This window comes from Girardinichthys multiradiatus, chromosome 12 (genome assembly GCF_021462225.1).
Source record: "Girardinichthys multiradiatus isolate DD_20200921_A chromosome 12, DD_fGirMul_XY1, whole genome shotgun sequence".
In the NCBI taxonomy this organism is placed as follows: Eukaryota; Metazoa; Chordata; class Actinopteri; order Cyprinodontiformes; family Goodeidae; genus Girardinichthys; species Girardinichthys multiradiatus.
This window is the reverse complement of record NC_061805.1, coordinates 10,212,913-10,225,312: the sequence shown is the minus strand read 5'-3', so window position 1 is coordinate 10,225,312 and position 12,400 is coordinate 10,212,913. Positions and strand designations below refer to the sequence as shown.

The 12,400-nt window shown below is 40.1% G+C and overlaps 1 protein-coding gene across 8 annotated transcripts in view; it reads right to left on the bottom strand.

Annotated features, from left to right (window-relative positions):
- Positions 1-12,196, bottom strand: part of add2 (adducin 2 (beta)) — a 51,066-nt gene extending 38,870 nt beyond the window's left edge. For 2 of the 8 annotated variants that reach the window (XM_047381486.1, XM_047381485.1), the window contains exon 1: positions 11,869-12,193. The gene's annotated coding sequence lies outside the window, so the exon portion shown is untranslated. Of the gene's footprint in view, positions 1-1,278; positions 1,430-11,868 lie in introns of those variants that run through there. The other 6 variants (XM_047381482.1, XM_047381488.1, XR_007040624.1 and 3 more) reach the window with 5 other exon arrangements.
- Between the last annotated feature and the right edge of the window lie 204 nt (positions 12,197-12,400).

The following is a 12,400-nucleotide window of genomic DNA, read 5'->3' as shown; positions in this document are numbered from 1 at the left end:
TTATATTCATCCCCGTGAGTCAATACCTTGTTAAACCTCCTTCAACTGCAACTACAGCTAACAGGTCTTCTGAGGGATGTTTCAACCTGCATTACCATCTAGAGACTTAATTTACTGCTCCACCATGTATCACCATGGAGATGGCGTGTTCTGTATGAAATGCAGTATTACTTTCCAATGCAGAGAAGGCATTTCAAATGTCATGCAAAATGTTCAATTCTCGTCTCTTTGGTTTCATCAGCACCTTTTGCCACATGTTTGCTCCGTCCCCTACATGGTTTCAGGAAGACTGGAAACGGGAATTCTTATGGGTTCCTGTTAGCAATTGCGTTCTGCTTCCCACTCTTTAGTAAAGGCTAGATTTATGAAGCGAGCAACTAATAGTTGTCCTGTCAACAGATTCTCCCACCTGAGCTGTATGTCTGCATCTCCTCCAAGGTTACCATCAGACTCACTGTGCAAGTTGAACAGAGCTCTGTGAGATGTTTAAAACTTGGGATGTTGTTTTAGAACCTAACCCTGTTTTAAAACTCTAAAAGCCTTTCTTCCTGACCTGCCAGATGGGTTTCTTGGTCTTCATGATGCTGTTTGTTCACCGATGTTTTCTAACAAATTACACACAGGTCGTCTTTATTAACTAATTGGTTGACTTCTGAAGCTAAATTGTCTTTGTTTATTTTGGGGTATCAGAGTAAGGGCATAACACACCTTTTGGAATTTTATCTGTAAAACATTTTGTAAGCCATGTATCATTTTCCTTACAGGTCACAGTTATGCACTATTTTTCTACTTCTATAAAAGCATTGATGTTTGTGGTTGTAAGGTGACAAAATGTGGAAGCTTAAAGGGTTATGGATACTTTTGCAGAGGCACTGTCGGTATAAGTCCCCCTATCTGCAACAAACAAGAAACTATCCTTATTGTGCAAATCGTAACCTCTTTGTTATTACCCTTTTCTTTATTAAAATTATCATTACTGATGGAATAGATGAAATGGTTTCAAGTACTTTCTTTTAAAAGATCATGAGAATCCTATCTTCACATCAACCTTGAGAGAATTAAAGTCCATGGAAGATCCAACCAGTTTGATCAATTATTCAAAAAACATAAACGATTCAATTAAAGTTCTCACTCATGTACAATGTAGAACAACTATGAATACCTTTGTATATTGTACTGACTTTAAGAATCTCATTTCCTGTTTGCAAGTATAAAGTGAACATTAAGTTCTTATTTCCTCGTAACTTCTAAATGGAGGCATTAAAGTGAATACTATACCATTGCATTAAGGATGCTGTTCCTCTGGGTCCTGGCTGGAGGAAATGCAGCTCAGACAGAAAATGTTGGCATAAGCACTTGGATCTCACATGCAAAGATCACCGCTAAGAGGAAACGACAGCTGTGTTATTGAAGAAAGAGTAAAGAGTTATTGTAAGGATCTCCACTGGAGAGCTGGCCCCTCCCTGATACACACAAACTGTGCTGCAGTGACCAGATAACGTCCCAAACACACCACACCCTCCTATCCTCTGCTGCATCCCTCTAACTGACTTAATGACTTACTCACTTGATTTGTCACAGCTCTGTAAAAGCTCAGCTGACATTCACTCTCAGGTTACGCCCCTCAATTTTCCAAAACTGTTTCAGATTCACAGACGTTGTTAGAGCTCAATGCGCTGCAAAGTGTAAACACCTGACAAATAACTAAACTTTTAACTGCGCTTCCGGATTAAAATACGTACTCGAATCCAACAAGATTAGCCTTATGCAACACAATATTACACCACCTGCCCAAAAAACAGTTAAAAATAGAATTAAAACAGTGAGCCTTTTTTATATTTTAAATTTGATTTTGGATTGTAAGAAAAATAAAGTACTTTGGATGAATTTAGATGAATATCATCAATGTTTTAACAGCAGTATGTTTATAAATCTATATTTCTTCTTCTGCTTCAGACAATAGATTTGATTTAGGTGAAAGAGGTAGGGGGTAGGGAACTAAAGCAGCAGACAGAAAACCAGCCCCCACCTCCCTCTCCAGGGAGTGCCCTAATGACTAAGGGTGATACATGGTGCTCTGGCTGCCAGCCTTCCATCCCTGCTTCTCCTACTTATCTTTAGTCAGCCTGATGGCTGATACTGCTGCATCATCACATTACTTTTATTTCATGGAAGCGCTGCAAGTAATTCATCTGTTTCTCACTTTCCTCTCAAACAGATTGGTGCTCACTAAGTAAATGAACAGGAGATTTGAATTTTAATATTGAGAGTCATTTACATTTATAGGATTTTTTATTCAATTCTTTTAAGCCTTACTTAGTACTCATGCCCGCGTGTGAGAGCTGGTATCCAGCAGCACAGAGGCAGATGAGAGTTTCATTTAGCAGCTTTCGGTTATTTTTTTCTTCTGTTTTAGCTTTTGATTGGTTGATGGTTGACAAACCCAAAAAAAAAGATTTTCTGCTGAGGAATATGTTAGGACACCCACACATTTTTTCCCACTTAAAATATACAATATTTTAAACAGGCAAATTACATGAGGTGCACATGATAAGAAACTCATTACACAGCACTTTGAAAAATATTTGCCCTGTTTAAACCTCAGTTATGTAGTCTGGAGTGCTCCTGACTGTTGAAGTGCAAGTGAACAGCCTGGTGAGATCCTGGTGAGAACTGCCCGAGGCCATCAGAAAGAAGAAGGTATTTAAAAGGTTTCAGAAGAATTGGAAATCAGCCGTTCCACTGTATGGAAAACAGTCTCAGTGCACTGAAAACTGCCCAAGCAAATTCACCCTGAAATCAATCCACAAGATGCTAAAAGAATCTTGTGGATCTAAAATCTTATCACGGCTCTTGGAATTATGTTCTTTGGACAGATGTGTTTAAACCTGGACGCGAGAACAGAGCACATGTTTGGAATAACCCAAATAGTCTTTCATGAAAAGAATCTCATTCTAACTGTGAAGCCTGAAGCTCAAAATGTCATGGTTTGGTGAAGCTTTGCTGGAGCAGCACCTGCTCACCATTATATTACCCATAATATGCCAGTAAATCCACCAAGAACTGGCTGAGACTTAAGAAATGGAAAATCATGGACCGAGTCAAAGCCCAGATCTTAATCTCATTGAGATGATGTGGGGCAAGAAACTCCTCAAATATCTCCCAGCTGAAAGTAAGGAGTAGGGCAAGATACTGTCAAAGCCTGCAAGATGGCTTCAAGAAGCATCTCACTGAATCAATGAACAGTCATTTCAGCCAAAGATTAAGGGGGAAGCGTCTCCTGTTTCTTCAACTGGGAAAAACATTTTGGTCGATGTATTTTTTTTAATGAGTAAGTGTAATTAAATCACATGTAAATCTCCTTGTTTTAAATAAAAGATTAAAAAAACAGACATTGATCTGAACATTTTTTATAAAGAACTAAATATATAAGGAGATGTCCTTATTTTTCACGACTGTACAAACATGCTTACTAACCTTTGCTTAATTGCCCTTTTACTAGTAGCTGAGAAATCACAGTTTCTGTGGCCATAAAGCGGATTCTGCATTAATTTTGGCTGGATATTTTACCACACTTCTTTTCAGAATTGGGTTAGCTCATTTAAATTTGTTGGTTTCCTGTCCCAGACCAATGTTTTATGCATTGCCCACAATTTGTTTGGTATAGCTGAGATCAGAGCATTTAAGATGCTTAATGTTAGTCTTCTTTGTCCACACTTAGCCCACCAGGTTTCAAGTGTCCAGCTATTGCTTTGAGGGTGGTTTAATTAGCTTGAATGGAATCCTTTTAGGTCTGTATTCTACCTATTTTGTGCAGTGCATTTGTACCACTAGCAGAGAAACCACTATTTTTGACAGCTGCTACAATGTTTTTGTTTTTGTAAGTCTCATTTTGACTCTTCCAAACATACGTTGTCATTGTGGTCAAACAGCTCCGTGTTTGTCTTGTCTGACTGGTCTGACTGTATCAAGGTATTTTTCTTGTTCCAAAAAGACAACTATGTTAAATGGTAAATGGTAAAACTTGCATAGCGCTTTATCTAGTCCGAGGACTCCAAAAGCGCTTTTCACTACATTCATACACACATTCACACACTGACAGTGGTAGACTACATTGTAGCCACAGCTGCCCGGGAGCAGCCTGACAGAAGCGAGGCTGTCTCACAATTTGCGCCATAGGCCAGGCAGGTGAAGTGTCTTGCAGAAGGACAGAAGGACACAACGACCGAGACGGGCGGGGTGGGGGATCGAGCCAACAATTGGTTACAGGACGGACTCCTACCACCTGAGCCACAGTAGCCCCCCAAATATGCATCAAAACCAATTCCGGGACCTCAACCTATGCATAAAAGTTGGGTGCCTGCAAGTAAACCATTAAAATAAAGTCCAAATTTATAAATTCAGAGATGAAGAGTGGTCAAACATCCAGCCAAAATGTATTTGATTACCTTGACAATGGCTACAAAGAGTTGATGGTTTCCCTGCAACTGGGTAAACAGAACAAGAAAATCCAAGAGAAGTTCAAGCGTATACAATCAGTTCTAGTTTTTAAAAATCATTGACATGGCTGGCAGCGGGGCCTGTGGCCTCCTCGCTGCAGCTCCCTGGGGCACTGTGGCTGCTGGGTGGTTCCCCTGGGACTCTCCCCTGCTCTTCTTTGGAGGGGGGAGGGGGGGGAGGATCTCCTCCGTATCTGTCCAGGTCCAGGCGGGCAGGTCTGTGGCTCCTCACACTCACTATTGCATATTTTTATGGAGAAACGCTCACACTCAGACCCACAGGTGTTTAGATGCAGGTGTTAACAAATACACAAATTTTCTATATTGAGCCACATTTACCACTAAATACATCTTGCATTTGTTGTGGAATTTCCTTATCAAATGGATAGAAGTTGACTCATAACAAGAGAAAATCCGAACTTTGTCTTTATAAGTTTTATTCAAAGGCATTCAGCGTTTGAATGACTCTGTCACCGAGCAAGTCAGTTAAGCAGAACCCCGATCAACAGTTACACACAGTATTTATACCAAACATGACAGTGTTATCTCAACTTCAAAGAGTCTGTGTTTTATGGCCCAAACCCTTCTTGAGTTCAAAGGTGACAAGGTTATCTAGGAACAGACCTAACTGCCCTTTCTGACATTGTCCTAAAAGATGGGTCTTAACCATTAAACTTCTGATAATGGCTTTTACAGCTTCTTCCTCTAACACAGATGTTCTGAGGAGTAAGATAAAAAAGGTCATACACTTTGAAACACTTACTGCAAGAATTTCCATCACACATTTTTTGTTAAAAAAAGCTGTTAATATGAATGTTTCTGCAGGTGTAGAAGCAAGGTGTTATCTTGTAATCTCTCCCTTCTTTCTTTCCTCCATTCTTTTTTCCTTCTCTCTCCTTTTCCTCTTTGTCCCACTTCTCTGTTTTGTGCTTCTTATTTTTTCCTTTTCATTTCGGTCTCCTTGTCCGTAACAATTGAAATAATCCCAAAGCATTTTCTAATAAAGTTTATTTTTATAAATATCAAGCAGAGCTTTAAAGCATTAGCTTTTTTTCATCTCGCTCTTGATGGAAGACACTCATTATCTCTCCCTCCCTCCCAGCTGATCCCTGCTTCTGCTTTTGTCTGTTTTTTTCTCAGAGCCTCGCTTTGCATATCCTCCAAATTTGTAAATTATGGATTTGGTCAGCTGGTCTCTCAACGTAATTGATATAATTTTTTTGACAAGAAGACAGGGAAAAGGAGAACCCTCTTGTCCAGACGGGACGTTCTTCTCTGGATACACAATAGATTCTTGGCACCAGTGGAAGATTGTGTGCCTGACTACGATGTCGGTCGAGGACGTAGAAAATGTGTACATATTTGGACTTTGATAACAGGATTTCTGCTTTTTGGAGTTGGTGGTTACCTGGGTTATCGAGTGATTCGCAAAACATGGGCGGTTGTTCAAAGCGTTCCAAAGCTGCCTGCGATGTTAGATGGAGTCTGTAGAGCGATCAACACTGAGACTGAAATATTAAGAGAGCAGAATCACAAGCTGGACACGATTCTTGAACAGAATCGCAGCCTGGCAGCGGTTGGACTCAGAGGGTTAAGGATATAATCTTGGAGAAGTTGTATGCTCCAGATCTGCCGAAAGTACCAGAAATTTGGCTATTTGGATTCGCAATTGAGACATACCAGTAAAACTCTTAAGGTAGTTGGAAATTCACAACTGCCTGAACCACAACATTTATTGTTTTTCTAAATCTGGCACCCCAATGTGGCCTTGGCAACTTCTGCTAACTGGCTATTGACAAAATATCTCCTGGATGTTATATAAACACGACGCTCTTCCCCAGCACTTCCCTACCAGCTGTGTGCTGATAGGACTATGCGGCCAATTGATAAAACTTCCACCTCTCTTTTCAAGGACTTCTATCAGTGTTGACAGTCTAATTCTTGCAAACACACTCAGACTTATACATTCGCACCCGACCGTACCCTTACTAAATCTTTACTTATGTGTGTGCTGCTTACCCCTGCTGGGTTTTTTTTTTTGTACTGTTTCAGACTCTATTCTGCTCAGAATAGAGTCTGAAATATGATTTTTTTCCCCTCCTATATTACTTTACCTAAATGTGTGATTTCATTACTTTTCAGATTTCTCAGAAGGATTACCAGCAAAAGCCAATTATTATTAGTATATGAAAACTTGACTAAAGCTGTTTTTACACCAATGACCAGAGATTTTTTGATTTCTTAGAAGGATTGTATTACAACAATTTCATACCAGTGACAGCCAAACATTATTAGTATTTAAAAAGTTTGGACTAAAAATGTTTTATACCAGTGACCCAGCTTATTGAATGATGGGACCACAATTGCCTCATACCAGTGACCTCAGGGATTAATATTATCGTTTTTCTTCTAGCACAGGATGAATTCCTTACCACAGAGGACTTAATGAGCTAATTACCTCTATTAAAAAGATTGGATTAGAACCAGCTCTTACCAGTAAACTCCCAAGGATTATTAATGTCATTTGATTTGTTTTTCTAAGTTTGATTTTCTGTATCATTGGAATGTGTTTCTTCATGTACAGTGCTATGAGTGCCTTGTTGCTGAAAAGCACTATATAAATAAACTTGACTTGACTGTAGTGCTCCACTTGTGAAAGTAAATCTGTTGGGCTTTTTCTTGGCACTCAGAAAACAATTCTGAGCGCTACTCTGCCGGTCAGGACATAGTTTAATAAATAAATAAATAAATAAATAAAAATCATTGACTTAACTTTTTGCATAACTATTTTACCTTAAAAAATCAACTGCATCATTAAAAGCTCTAAATGTGTTTATGTAAACTTTTGACTGGAATGGTCCAATTTTAAGATGAAATCAAGTGTAAAAGAGGTCAGTGTGGTTGAGTAATCCCAGATATGTCTCTTGCCTAAGATGAGATCTGGAGAACTTTTTTTTTTTTAATCCAAGATCAACAAATGATATTAAAAGGGGTATAGGAAATATATGAAGTAGTAGACTGAAATGAGAAGACTAAAGCAACAAATTCTTTCTAATTCTGTGACTCCAGGGATCTGGTCGTGAAGACTATTCAGGTAACTCAAACACATCTTGTTACTAGATCTGCTCTGCCTTACACATAACCTCCAAAGGAAAGAGAGATTCCCCTACTGAGATGATCATATTGGAGCAACAGCCGTGAGACCTGCTGCCAGTCAGAACTCATTGCTCACTAAGCTAAAGCTGACAGAAGGTCATGGTTCCCCACTGACTGTCCTCTAGGGTCTGTCTTAATCTGTTCGACTGTCAGGAAGCTGTAATACTTATAGCCATATAGACACTGTATGTCTCGCACATGTTAGAGAGAAATAAAATTCTAAATGCAATGCATACAGTTACCGGTATCAAAGTATTGAACAATTTTGAAGTGCATTAAATTTGCGCCATAGCGTTTCCATAGTTTGAAGTCTTATTAACGAGACGCCAAACTTACCAGTACAGGGGTTGGACAATGAAACTGAAACACCTGTCATTTTAGTGTGGGAGGTTTCATGGCTAAATTGGACCAGCCTGGTAGGCAGTCTTCATTGATTGCACATTGCACCAGTAAGAGCAGAGTGTGAAGGTTCAATTAGCAGGGTAAGAGCACAGTTTTGCTCAAAATATTGAAATGCACACAACATTATGGGTGACATACCAGAGTTCAAAGGAGAACAAATTGTTGGTGCATGTCTTGCTGGCGCATCTGTGACCAAGACAGCAAGTCTTTGTGATGTATCAAGAGCCACAGTATCCAGGGTAATGTCAGCATACCACCAAGAAGGACGAACCACATCCAACAGGATTAACTGAGGGCGCAAGAGGAAGCTGTCTGAAAGGGATGTTCGGGTGCTAACCCGGATTGTATCCAAAAAACATAAAACCACGGCTGCTCAAATCACGGCAGAATTAAATGTGCACCTCAACTCTCCTGTTTCCACCAGAACTGTCCGTTGGGAGCTCCACAGGGTCAATATACACAGCCGGGATGCTATAGCCAAACCTTTGGTCACTCGTGCCAATGTCAAACGTCTGTTTCAATGGTGCAAGGAGAGCAAATCTTGGGCTGTGGACAATGTGAAACATGTATTGTTCTCTGATGAGTCCACCTTTACTGTTTTTCCCACATCCGGGAGAGTTACGGTGTGGAGAAGCCCCAAAGAAGAGTACCACCCAGACTGTTGCATGCCCAGAGTGAAGCATGGGGGTGGATCAGTGATGGTTTGGGCTGCCATATCATGGCATTCCCTTGGCCCAATACTTGTGCTAGATGGGCACGTCACTGCCAAGGACTACCGAACCATTCTTGAGGACCATGTGCATCCAATGGTTCAAACATTGTATCCTGATGGCGGTGCCGTGTATCAGGATGACAATGCACCAATACACACAGCAAGACAGATGAAAGATTGGTTTGATGAACATGAAAGTGAAGTTGAACATCTTCCATGGCCTGCACAGTCACCAGATCTAAATATTATTGAGCCACTTTGGGGTGTTTTGGAGGAGCGAGTCAGGAAACGTTTTCCTCCACCAGTATCACGTAGTGACCTGGCCACTATCCTGCAAGAAAAATGGCTTAAAATCCCTCTGACCATTGTGCAGGACTTGTATATGTCATTCCCAAGACGAATTGACGCTGTATTGGCTGCAAAAGGAGGCCCTACACCATACTAATAAATTATTGTGGTCTAAAACCAGGTGTTTCAGTTTCATTGTCCAACTCCTGTACATTCTCAGGCTGATTTGAGTGGCGAGTAAAGCAGCAATGCCCCTATTCCGTTTCTTTCTGTGTATGTCAAAAATTGACAAAATTCTGTTGAATAAATTCTTGAAAACTGCTAATAAATTTAGTGGGTGATTATTACATATTTTTGCTTCAGTTTATTTATCAAAAAAATAAATAAAGGTTAAATAAAAGTTAGAACATTTTATAGCTGCAATAAAATATTTTTCCAAAAGTACAACTATTGCTTCTCCGTTTTAAATTAAAGCATAAAGAAAAGCATTGATTATATTATAAATTTCTACTAATTTTTACACAAATTTATCATCCAATGGACCTATGTGTCATGTTCATTTAGAGAAGGATCCAAGTGAGGGTATACTGGCAACAGATTTCTTTAATAAATAAAATAGAAAAACCTACAGGTGGTGTGGAACAAGGGTAAGAGGACATACAGCACGGGCAGAGAAACAGTCAGGCTGATGGAGGAACAGAGTATATGGCAGTTTAACGGAAAAATCCGGCAGCGAACAATGAGAAATCAGGAGCTTAAATATTGAGGGAAAAGTAAAGAATAACAAAAGGAACCCAAAGAGCTAATCGGTAGAGATGGAGAATAGGCGTGGCAGACTGAAGGCAGGGAAGCTGTTGGAGGCAGACTAATTAACACAGAGGGAGCAGAACAAAGACACAAAGAAACTTCTAACCAAAGAGGGAAGACGAACGCTGATCTGACAGACATAAATTCAAATGCAAAAAGAACAGAACACAAGAATAAACTAAAAAAAAAAACTGAACACAAAGGAATGAAATAATATGGCAAAACTCTAATGGTAAAAAATAACAACTGAATGTGGCAAGACCTTTAGAACATAAATAACAAAGAAGTAAACAAAACATAAACACAAGTAGAAACCAAAACCTAACACCCAAGGATTACAAAACTATGGCTAGAAATGATTAACTATTAAGCAATGTACATCATTCTGAAAGTTCTGTTGAGCAGCACATATTACAATCACACCAACAAATAAAATATGATCTCTTTGATTCATAATTTGAAATAAAAGTGGAATTATATCACAACAGCAGCCCACTGAATTCAATTTACATATTTTTCCCTTTCAGTAGAACCCATAATCCAAGATGGACTGTGCTCGCTCCACACTTTGGCAAACAAAACAAGTAAACGTTTACGTCTTGACTAGAAAATAAATAAAAAAAAAACACCTGGAGCTTAACCCACTCAAAACTGTGGGGATGAAGGTGGACTTGACCCCCACACTCTTTCCTCTTTACTACCCTCAACAACACAGTGTCTGCTGTGGATCATACGAGATTCTTAGGATCCATTTTCTCTGGATCTAATGGTGGATCTCACAAAATAAAATTTATTTATTATGACTGCGTTAATATTGCTTCTTACAACACTGCAAAATAAACCCAATTAAAAAATGTCAGCCTGCTGCTATTTGGCCCTTCAAACATGACATACATAAATAAACCAGTGTTTCACATTTCATCTCTACAGTTTCTATGCAGAGGACAGTTTCTGCAGGCATGCATATATACCAAGTTTCATTTGTAATTATTACAAGGTATACATCTGGTTCTTGGTTGGCTATTTCAGTATAGTGGGTATACTGGACTAACTGAAAAATAGTTATAGTCAAATAATTCAAACCAGGACCATCACAAACAGCCAATACAGTCTAATACAGCTACACTTAGACGTATGGAACATCATTTTGATTGTCTTCGTTTTTTGGCTTGTTCTGTCAAATACAAAGTATGGTGGCTGTGTTGCTGTAAAACTAAATTCAAAACGCGCAAAGCCCATAATATCGTGATCGTGAGGAAAAGGGGGTGAAAACAACAACAACAACAAAAAAGGACCTTTTATTTGATCAACTGTTGGCTTTGGTGAGTGCAGCAGATCGCCTTGGCTCTGCAACCCTAACGCTAAATACTGTTGTTTCCCTTCCTCCTGTCCACATCACGACAGCGGCCCGCGCGCAGCATGGCTGCCTAGCAACACTCGCGAGCGCTGCAGCATCAGCACCAGCAGGATCAGTGAATAATGGCCTCCAGCCTGAGGGTAGGCAGGGGCGAGCGGCAGCAGCTCGACGCTCTACAAACGTAGGCTAAATGCAAAAGCCCATTTCGGTCAGCTAAAAAGAACGCTCTGCTCCTACACGGACTCCGACCGTGTCCCAGAGACTGATGGGCCACATTAGCCAGCCTCACCCTGTCTATTATGGTAATCTATAGGCGGCCACATCATCAGACCTAATAAATTTACCACTATTTGTGATGTATTTCAAAAAGTTTAAAGTCAATAAAAACTCGCGCGGCAAAAACCAATGCGCGCGAGAAGACAGTGTGGCTGTAGTGCTCTTTTGTCATGATTTCTATTTTAGTGCACCCACTGGAAGAGATAGGACAGCGACAACACAGTGAACAGAGGAAGAGGATAGCATCTTCTCATATGTGTTCTGTAGAAAGGCGCTCACACTCACAGAATAGAGAACCTCGCACAACGCCCAGTCCTCAACCCGTTCATTACTGTATACAAAAAAAAAAAGACACCGCAGCTTCAACTCACCTCAGCGCATTGCCACGACGGTGTCCAGTATGTGGCACATCCACGGCCCAAAGGTGTCTTAGAGGCACTGATTTTGTCAATTATAAAGCTAATATGTGACGCCAGTGCTCCTATATCAGGCAGCTTTGGGGTCTCAGCTGATCACAGGTCAATAGAGCTTGGTGTGGTTTTTTTCCATCGCTCGGTGCGCCTGGATCATCCCACTGCCACGCCTTTCTTGTCTGACACCCAAACGAACTCAGTCGCCAGTCAGCTCGCTGCGGACTGAAGCTTGGCACAGTGCTTCACCATTGTGTGCTTATGGCCCACACACACAAAGTCATGGTGGATTTATTGAGCTGCCTTCCAAAACGTGAAGCTGCTCAGGCCCACACTAAACAGAGCAAGAATATGCTTTAGCGTCAAACAAGCGCCATCTTCTGTTATAAAGATGAAGAGTACATATACAAAGACTCAAATTAGAATGTGTTAAGATAAAACATCAGATTAAAAGTACATTTTGAATATAATATTTGAGCAGGTATTAAACAAA